This window comes from Oryctolagus cuniculus, chromosome 6 (genome assembly GCF_051225735.1).
Source record: "Oryctolagus cuniculus isolate XC-2025 breed Fujian yellow rabbit chromosome 6, ASM5122573v1, whole genome shotgun sequence".
NCBI classification, from domain to species: domain Eukaryota; kingdom Metazoa; phylum Chordata; class Mammalia; order Lagomorpha; family Leporidae; genus Oryctolagus; species Oryctolagus cuniculus.
Window position 1 is genome coordinate 143,375,460 of NC_142872.1, and position 10,797 is coordinate 143,386,256.

Below are 10,797 nucleotides of genomic sequence, written 5' to 3' on the forward strand. Positions count from 1 at the left end.
GACCACACTTTGAACCCCACTGCTGTAGATGGATTCCTTATCATCCTTTCATCCACCGTAGGACCAGTAGCCTTCTCTGTATAGCTGAAATCTTGGCTTCTCCCTAATTATCCCCAGGGGTTACCCTCATCTGCCTCCTATGCATGGATGTAGATTATTGCAAATGTTGTATGCTCCCCGCCACACATCCCAGATTTTCTCTGTAGCTTTCATGATGCAGATTCTTCAGTAGTCTCTAGAGAGGCATCATTGGAAATAAGTTTGACATCTTACATGTCTGAAAATGTCTTTATCCTGATGCTTAATAATTTGGTTCAAATATGAGTATTAAGTTGAATACAATTTCCTTTCAGATTATTTATCTGAAGTTCAGAGTTGCATTGAGAAAGGGAGAGGGGAAGAGACAGGGAGAGGCCTTTCATCTGCTGGTTCACTCTCCAGATGGCCACAATGACTAGTCTGAAGTCAGAAGCCAGCAGTGTTTTCTGGATCTCCCACATGGGTTGCAAGGGCACCAGCACTCAGGCCATCTTCCACTGCTTTTTCCAGGCCATTAGCAGAGAGGTGGACCAGAAGTGGAGCTTTTCGAACAGGCACCCAAACAGGGTGCCAGCCACATGCAGTGGCTTTACCTGCTCTTCACAATGCTAGTATTGACTCTTCAGATTTTTGAAAGCACTTTTCTGTTGCCTTCCAGTTACCAGCCTTTACTTTTGATGAGATCTTTTGACTGTTACCTTCTATTTTCTGGAAAATTGTTAGTATATTCTCAGTCCACAGCGTTCTGAAGTTTCTCTGTGCTGGCATGAGTCTGGTTTTGTTCATTGTGTCAACTACTTGATGAATTTTATCTAAAAGCTGAATATTTTGGTTGTGGAAATTCTTTATTCTTAACTTATTTTCATCCATATTTCTATGTTTTCTGTGTACATAAGTTTCCACATATACTTATATATACACACATGTGTATAGATGTATAGTGAAACTAACACAAAACTCATTACAAAAAAATGAAGGAAAAAAGTAAATGAAGAGGGCACCGATTCAAGTCCTTGCTGCTCCACTTCTCATCCAGCTCCTTGCTATGGCCTGGGAAAGCAGAAGATGGCCCAGGTCCTTGGGCCCCTATACCCACATGGGAGACTTGGAAGAAGCTCCTATCTTCAGTTCGGTGCTGCTCCAGCCATTGCGGCCAGTTGGGGAGTAAGCCAGTGGATGGAAGACCTCTGCCTCTTTCTTTAACTCTGCTTTTCAAATAAATAAATCTTAAAAAAAAAAAAGTCAAAGATAATTTGTGTGTTCAGCCATATTCTAGTACATGGACATCCACATATTTAATTGCATGATATTTTCTATAGGATTTTTGCTTCATATTTTAAGTGAATTTTTTGCCTAAATCCCCCAACACACACACAATGCCCTGTCTGATTTAGATATCAAATTTTACTATACTTTTAGCATGGGATGGGAGGAATTTTAATTTCCTATGTGTGCTATACAAATTGCCACAAACTTGGCAGCTTAAGACTAAAATATTTCCTCACAGTTCTGGAGGCCAAAAGTATGAACTGTGGGTGTCAGAAGATTCTGGAGTGGAGGCTGTCCCTTGCCTCTCAGTCTCTGGCGGTCCCAGGCATTTCTTAGCTTGTCCTCAGATTACTGCAATCTCTGCTTCTCTGATCATATTGGCTTCTTTTGTGTTTCAAAACTTTCAGGACATACAAAAGTGATTGCTGTTAGGGTCCTCTCGTCACATCAAGGTCCCTAGAGAAAATCACGTCTTTTACCATACATGTCAGGTTATACCCACTGTTTTCCCATCCCATCACTAATATCCACAAATTCTAGGAATCAAGACATGCATAGATTTTTGAAAGGCCACTATTCAACCCTTTAAGAATGCTAATTTCTTATTTTATATCCTGAAGTTTCATAAAATAGAGATGAACTATTCCATGAGAATTTCTGTAAAAATACCCTATAATAATTTTGAACTATGTATATACAACTAGTTATAATGAATCATTTATAATTATTAATGTTTTAAATCTTCAGTCAGTTTTGGCTACATTTGTTTTTCTAGAAGATAGTTTAAGTTCTGTATGGGGCATTTAGAATATTCAGTTATGCATTTTCATTGCTGCCACATATTAAATTTATTCTTTTCATGCCAAGTGCTATGTGAGAATTCCCTACAATTTATAGGATAAAGTAGACAAATCTTAAGATTAGTCCAAGAAGTACTTGATTTTTGCTCATAGAAAATTAGGTGTTTGTAATTAAATGTTTACTCTTACCATTTTTCTTTCTACTTTGAGTTATTTGACTGTTCATTTTCTAACATCTTGTATTCTTATTTCAGTGCTGTTACTCATCTTCTTAAATGCATTGGATGCTATAAAGTTTACTCTAAATATTAGTTTGTATTTGGGAAGTTTGACATGTAGTATTGTTAAATTTTCATTTGAAATATTATGGTATATTCTATAACCCATGCATTTAGAAGTATGTTTAAAATTTTCCAAGTACTTTCTCAACAGGTTAATTTTATTGCATTGTCATTAGGTAGTGTGATTTCTATAACTTTTTTAAAAGATTTACTTATTTATTTGAAAGGAAGAATGAAAGACAGCACACTTCATCTGCTGGTTTACTCTCCAAATGGCCACATGGCCAGATCTGAGACTGGTCAGAAGCCAGGAGCTTCTGAGTCTCCCATGTGGATGGCAGGGTCCCCAAGGACTTGTACCATCTTCTGCTGCTTACACAGGCATATTAGCACGGAGCTGGATTAGAAATGATGCAGCCAGGACTCAAACTGGTGCCCATATAGAATGCCGGCACTGCAGATGGTGGATTAACTTGCTACACAACAGCGCTGGCCCCAGACCATACTTTCTCACAGAAGCATTTTCTCAACTGTCATCAGTGGGATGCTGACATCACAGGCTGCAGCTTTATCTGCCACTCTACAATGCTGGCCCCTCTATGATCTTTAAATCTTGTTCTGCATTATAATGTAGACTAATTTTTGGTCTCAAATTTTGGTCAAAAATGATCCCTATATAATCAAGCATATTATGTATTCTGTAATTTGTGTGTCAGTCTAATATATTTTGATTCAACTTTGTTAAAAAATTTTTAGCTTGATTTTATGTCTGTACAAGTTTTGTTTTTCTAACTAGGCTCTAGCAAATTTTAAGGAAAAATCTTGTTTGGGCTACTGCTTATGTTCTGACATGCATCTAATTATATTAGAATTCTCTGGATCACCAACAACCAGTATGCACACCCTATTATATTTTCCATATGCTGTGACCAATTCAATGTTATTGTCATCGTCATAGCAGACACCCAATTTGGCCCACATCAGGTCGTCAGTTGTCAGAAAGGATGACCTGCTGGTGCCACAGCTCAATAGGCTAATCCTCCGCCTGCAGCGCCGGCACCCCGGGTTCTAGTCCTGGTTGGGGTGCCAGATTCTGTTCCGGTTGCTCCTCTTCCAGTCCAGCTCTCTGCTGTGGCCTGGGAAAGCAGTGGAGGATGGCCCAGGTTCTTGGGCCCTGCACCCACATGGGAGACCAGGAGAAAGCACTTGGCTCCTGGTTTCAGATCAGCGCAGCGCACCGGCCGGCCGCAGCGGTCACTTTGGGGGTGAACCAACGGAAAAAAGGAAGACCTTTCTGTCTCTCTCTCAATGTCTAACTCTGTCAAAAAATAAAAAGGATGACCTGCTTCACTTTACCTCATCTAGACATCTACAAAGTCTGCTTATACCCCAGCATGTACCCTCCAGTTCCACAAGTTGGAGTCCAGTCTTAGACTCTGACTTTCTTCATCTTCTTGGCGGCTCCTGTCTTCCTGCTTTAGAGCTAGGCAGGACAGCCTCCAATCAAGAGCAGCCATAAAGATGGCCAGGGAGTGAGAAAGGATGTTAAATCAGATAAGTCTAACATTTAGATATTTAGTATATTATCTGGCCCATAGTAAGTGTCCAATAAAATGCAAACTGTGATTGCTATTTTGAATTTTTGCTAGAACTAGTCTAAAAGTCTTTCCAGACGTTTTACTAACTGAAAGGTCTTGGGAAAGAGATTGTATATTCCAGTGCAATAGTGCAGTTTACTGGTACACAGGGAGTTTAATTATGTGCCTTCCTGCTAAAGCCTTTAGTGGGAAGTCAGAGCACCAGCACGGTGGGAAATTGATTGATTGGCTCAATCAAGATCATCCTCAAAGACAGCTCCAAAAAGATATCCGACAGCTTGTGGCTGAGGAAATCAGTCAGCCTTCAAGAGGAGGAGTCAGGTGGTGGGGGGGATCATTTTCTCTGAATTATTAGTTCTGTACAAGAGGGATGTTATGTGATAACCTCATGGAGAATCCTTCCTCCGACTCGCTGAGCTTTCAAAAAGTGTTTTTCAAAGTTCACTGAGAAGATGGTTTTATTTGCCCTTCAGAACCTCTTTTAAGCATAGAACACTACCACAGAATAAATCAATTTATGAAGATATATTTCAGGGGGATCATTTTAAGGCACTGGTTCTGCATATGGATGGGTCTATTTCATGTAACCAGGTAATGGAGGAATAGCCCAACTGCCCATGTTTCCTAACCCTGAGATTATAGTACAGATACCTATGTAATATACGTGGCAGACTTCTAGGGCAGAAAATCCTTGTCTCCATTTGTGCCCAATTAGATGACTTACCAGTGAGGATGACTGAAAGCAGAACTGGGAAGAGGATTTTTAAGTACCCGAGTCGTTACCTCTAGAACATATGCCTGTATACACACACACCCCTTCCTTTTCTGCTTCTTTCAGTCTCTACTAACAGTGTCAAGAAAATGACCCTCTCACAAATCAAGCTCATTTCCTTCCTGGGTAGCTATAACAGCCTTAAAAAAAATCCTAATTCAATCATTTAAAGTGTTAGACTTAATAACTGTGTCATCAGCTTTTACCAGCATGTCTTCTATACAGCCATCCAAGGTCTTGCGAAAATCTTGCCCAGGATATGATTGAGAGCAAAGCTTGCAGTGTATCATTAAAGACATGCTTTTTAGTTCTGTACTTTGCAGATAGTCATTATAGGAAGCTAAAATTATATCAACAGTTTCATGTAAGACAATTCCAGGGTTCCCCACCATTCCATCACTGTCTATAAAGTATCTTAATTAAAAGATCTGGTCTGGCTAGTCCTATATATTTTTCTGTACTGGTTCATTTTAGTGTATTTTACCAAAATATTGGCCTGTTGTAGAATAAGAACTAAAAACAACTCTTATCAAAATACTTTGTGAAAAGCTCTTCTACAGGATAAGATCTCTGCTTGGTATGATTGACAAGGTCATTTGTGTCCTGGTCATTGGCCAACTCTCCAGTGTCACCACCTGCCACTCTTCATAGCGTTACTGTGCTCTGGCCACACACAAATCACAAGTGCTAGCCCCTTTTCTTGGAATGCCTGTTCTCAGCCGACGGCTAAATGTCTACTCATGAATTCAGCCCAACCTTTCTGTATGAGGCATGATCCTTAGTTGCAAGTGATAGACAAATCACAGGAGGAAAATTATGGACAGAAGTGGAGCTGGCTCTGAACCCAATGGAATTCAAGCACCTGAAAATTTTCAGTTCTTTCACACTCTTCCCCTCTGTCATCCCTGCTATTCTTTGTCCTACTTTCCTATTACAGGGGGACTTGCTCCATATAATAGAAGATATTATGAAACCCAAATTGACAAAGCAAGAGGAGAGAGATGCTTCCTTCCTCCACTTCAGGTAAAAATCATCCCAGAAAGACTTACAATTTCCAGTTGGATCAAGTATTCCTTTGACTTTTGGACCCATTTCTGTGACCAAGAAGGCTCTGCAGTCCAACTTCTACCTTCCATCAGAAGGATTATTCTAAAGTATAATTACAGTCACAGCTCATTTCACCTTTCATTTGCAGTAAAATAAGTCAAAACATTTTCTCCTTCAGGAGCAACGTTTGCTTTTTGCCCCTCCACTCTTACTGCTGGAATGATAAATACAACCATTTCTTCCATTTGTGCCTTTCCTAGGCTAAAATGCCTAACAGTCCATGCAGTGAATCCGTACGCTCCTTAAAATTGACTGAGCTGTCACCATCTCAGCAAGTTTTGATTGTCTCTAAATAAAGATGCCATTTGCCGAGACGTCGTTACATTTCATATTTTTGTTGATGAACTTGTAACATTCTAGTATGGTAACATTTTTTTCCTCGAATGTTTTCTATGAAGTTCCGAGGTTTACCTTCAATATCTAATGCCATGTCTGGCACATAGATGTTCAATTTGGTGTTAGAGATGAATAGTAGCACTGCACTCCTTGAGTGACAGATATCTGTTTATATATCTTCCTTTAATACTAAAGCTTGACTGTAGACAGTTCATTGGTACATCCTCAGAGTTCAGCAGTGTGTAACATGGTGATCACTAAATGAGCATTCAGGATAATCAAGTGAAGGAACAAGTTAAGTGATACAGAGGGAGCATCTTCAATAGTACACCAAGTTTTTATTTCCTAAAGCAAATTGATTGGCATTGTGGTATGATGCAAGTTTTCTGAAATTTCCTTTTCTATAGCTTGTCATGCTACTTGAGAGGATAGGTAAGCAGGGGGTATTTAACTAACAGACAAAAATTGGTCATTGGAGACTGCAATAGCTGAAGATCATGGCTGAATTCTATTTCAGTCTTCATTAAAGAAATAACCAGTCAAGTCAACTCGACTTCCTTTGTAATACTTGGGATCCAGAATGCAGAGATATTGTACTCTGTATTCGTAGATAACTATCAAGAAAGATGCATCACTAAAAGAGCCTTCCACACAGGTTCTTATGAGGCATAAACAGCCAGTTAATGATCTGCTTCTACAGAAATATTCTCTGCAGGAACTGTGTGTACATCTTGCATATGGGATTGGCGTGGGCAGCAAGAAAGGAGGGATTCAACATTGTGAATAACAACAGTCAGACCATGATAATGATTGCTATGGTGATGAACCTTTTCTGTCATTAGTCATTTCCACAATGTCAGGCTGGCACAACCTGAGGAGCTATTAACATCTCAGACACACAAGGAAGAACTTTACCTTAGCTGTTTATTCTTGCTAAGCAAAAGCTGAGAACACTTGCTGAGGTCTTTGTAGGGAGTTTGCACCACAACAGGAGATTGGAGAGCAGACAGACTTGCCTTATGGTCATCACGTGTCCTGTTTAGAGACATGCTGCAGTATGATTAGAATCAATCACTTTGGAAGGGGCTTTGTAAGAGCAGGAAGCTTTAGCTATCACTGAGCATTCTATCTTTTATAAAGATACTTGATTATTTTCTTGGTCCCCTGTAAAACCCTCTGGAGAAGGTTCACTCTTTGATCAGTACATAGATGGACATAGTGATGTTTTAAAATGTTTATTGTGCTCGAGTCATTGTGTGCCAGAATGCCCGTGACCTCTAGAGAATAGCATGCAGAAACGAAAAAAATTGTTTTACTATTATTCATTCATCTATTACGATTATAATGAGATTTAACAATACCAATATAATCAAGCTTGTCACATTGCCTAACATTGTAAATATTCAAAATCATTTGTTGAATGAACTAAAACTATGGTATGTGATCATATAGTAGATGGAGTAAAATCCTGAGAAATAAGAAATGAAAATCTCCAATATTTGATGTTTTCCAACCCATCAGCTGCTCAACTTTGAGTGTCTTGGTCCTCATTGTTCCTTCTACTTTGAATGCCTTTCTCCCCTTGCTCATATAATACTTCCTGAATTTTTTATCCAATTTCATCTCTCCTAAGCCCCACCCTGTATAATCTGACTATTGGCAGAACTAGTTTTTCCTCCTCACATACCGTTCCAGTATTAACCAATACTAGCCACTAGCCCACTAGCCATGGTGGGCTGTAATGTCTGTTTAGAATTTCAAGTGACTCCCAAAGCCAGAGGTCTCTTATTCAACCTTGTATTTGCAGTGCCTGCATAAAGTGAGGACTCAATAAATGTTGGTCAAAAAAAATGATTTCATTCTAAAAGATCCAGATGCAGCCAGAATTTACACATTGGGAACAAAACCTATTGCCTGAAATCTAATTGCTTAGAACCCGTGAGCAAATACATGGTTGCCACTGAAGACTTGTCATGATTTAAATTCATGTTCTTGCTTGTCCTAAGGTGTGGGCAGAGACTATAAGTGTACTGGCATGCAGGAAGATTTCTGAAGGACATCGAGTTCAGCAGCTGAGAGTTCCTAAGAATGAGAGGGTTCAGAGACGTGACAGAAGCAGGTGGGAACAGAAGTAAAATCGTGTTCCCATTCAGTTCCACTGGGTCACTACACACAAGAGAATGTCTGTTGTGCAAATAGTCTCCACAGCTGGGCGAAGCAACTGAAGATCTGTGTGCCATTTTGAATCAGGACCGTACACTAGGGGGTTGGGAGTGGGGGTGGAAGTTCAGGTTTTGCTTCCTACCACATATCAGGCCACTTAGCAGGCACTCAATAAATTCCGAATGAACGGAAGAACAGGAAAGCAAAGCAATTATGCTGCCGGAGTGAACTTTCCAGGTCTCCTCATGAAGTCGTGGGATTTCACGTTTTAGCTAGGTTTATTTTTACCTCTGAGATCTCGAGGGTTGTGCTGGAGGTAAAAACAGAACTTCACCAAAGGGACGATTCTATGCCGAGTCTCGTCCCTGCCATTCTGTGTGGTGAAAAGAAATTTTCTAAGAGGTCCCTCCAATACTTCAAATCTCCAGGCAGCCGTACTTCAACTTCTGTTAATATATAAGATTCCACATTCCCCACACACACCGCCCCAGTCTTCCGCTGGGCTCTCCCCCCAGGGTGACTTGTTGAACTCCACAGCTTTTCTGTCTCACCTGTGTTTGATCTTGCACACACTGAACTGCAGTCCTTGGCCTTGGACTAGAGACAACTTCCAGCACTTACATAAAGGCTACTTTGAGCACTCTGCCAAGGACTTGGGAGACACTTTTTTCTTTTCAAAGAAACAAATACATTTGGTTTCTAGACTTAGCATGAGGCCAGGCCAAAAATATTTTTTCTACCTGTTCGTTTTTCCCCGTCTCAGTCTAGAATGTAACTAATTATATACAGGGGTTGGGGAAGCAGCAAGCAAAGTCACTTCTTTATACATACACACTGTGCACTAGAATGATATCTAGGCCAGGGTTGTCTTCCAGAAATACAAATTAAAATAATAGCCTCTGCCTGCATGTCAAGACTAACAAGCTTTAAAATGTGGTGGTGACAGGAAACAGTTCACAGGCCCTGGGCTCATAGTTGGTAAAAACATACTCTTTCTTTTTGGGCAATAGAAATCAATTTCCTGAGGGTTGACACATTGTCCCCAAATGCCTTTGATGTTGAATCTTTGGAGCATCTACATAAAATAAGGACTGGGTGCCAGGATGGAACTTTCTTTGGCCATGAAGACAATTTGAGCATAAGGTTTGCTAACAACAGCACTGCAGTCGGTTCTAACACTGAGCTGTGTTCATTGCTTCCTACATCCCAGGCACGAATGAACAGACTGTTACTAGTGACCAGATCAGGTTAGTCGATAAGAATAGGAAGGCATGTGTCTGATAAAATTCTAAGATCAGGTCACCTGATCTTAAGTCATCAGTTACATCTTTTCTACCTACTGACCTCTAGAGCTTTTCCTAGTCTGGTATTAGAGGTCATGCTATTACATTTGTTCAATATTTTTTCCTGGTTTCATATTACATTTCAAATTTAACAACTTAAGTAAATGATTCTCTGCATGTGTATTGTGGGCCCAGTGTTCTAATAAGAGCTTTAGAAACATTTCTCATATTCCTCAGTCAAAAAATTTGTTGAGCACTTACTATGTGCCATATATTATGTAACCTTATCACAAGGGCCTGAAACAGAGCTGAAATGCTGGTAGACACACACGGACAATATTGATGTGTGACTCATTAATGCCATAAAATGAGAAAAATAGAATCGGGTAAGTGTATTGGGAGATGCAATGTTCAAAAGTCTCTGAACAATTACCTGAATTATCAAAGGCATGAGACAGTCAAACCTCCACAGAGAGGCTCTGCCAAGCATTGACAAGGAAACTCAAATCCCTTAATAAGCTCCCATGTGGTACATTTGAGAAATAGCTGGAAACAATGGAGGAAAAAAAGTGATAGGGGATAAAGTTAAACAGAAAGTTAGGGAACTAATTGTGTGAGGCCTTGGAGGCCATAAAAATGAGTCTGCACTTAACTCCAGAGATAAGCCAGAGCCCCACCTATATGTTTTAAGTATTGCACTGGCTGTTGGGTAGAGAGTAGATAGAGTAAATGGAAACAGAAATAGTCAGGAGGCTCTTGCAGAAGTTCAGGCCTGAGAGACTGGGGTGCTAAGGTGGATTTAGGATGGATTTGAACTTAGAGTTAATGAGACAAGCTTCGGATCACATAATCATTCTTTGATTCTTTGATATGAAGAAACCAAGATGCTATAGTGAAGTTGTGATGTACTAGGAGACAGATCCAATAATTAAATTCTGTAATAATCCAGAGAGGGAGTACAAATTGAGATAGGAAAGTCTGCTTCCACTGCATATTCAAGAGAATTCCTGTGATTGGGTAGGTAATTTGGGCTAAAGAGGCTCCACTATTTTCTCTTCAGTTATTACCTGATAATTTCCAAGGAAAGTTTTCATCTTGGCTGACTTTCAGATAATAGCTTCATGATCCCTTCATCCGATGTGTTTCTAC

General features: G+C 39.9%; 1 long non-coding RNA gene across 2 annotated transcripts in view; it reads right to left on the reverse strand.

Annotated features, from left to right (window-relative positions):
* Positions 1-1,464: 1,464 nt before the first annotated feature.
* The window catches only part of LOC149126318 (uncharacterized), a 60,340-nt gene continuing 51,007 nt past the window's right edge, over positions 1,465-10,797 (reverse strand). For both annotated transcript variants that reach the window (XR_016235891.1, XR_016235892.1), the window contains 3 exons: positions 10,716-10,793; positions 7,118-7,237; positions 1,465-1,764 (listed from right to left, as the gene is read on the reverse strand). This is a non-coding gene — a long non-coding RNA (uncharacterized LOC149126318). The remainder of the gene's footprint in view (positions 1,765-7,117; positions 7,238-10,715; positions 10,794-10,797) is intronic.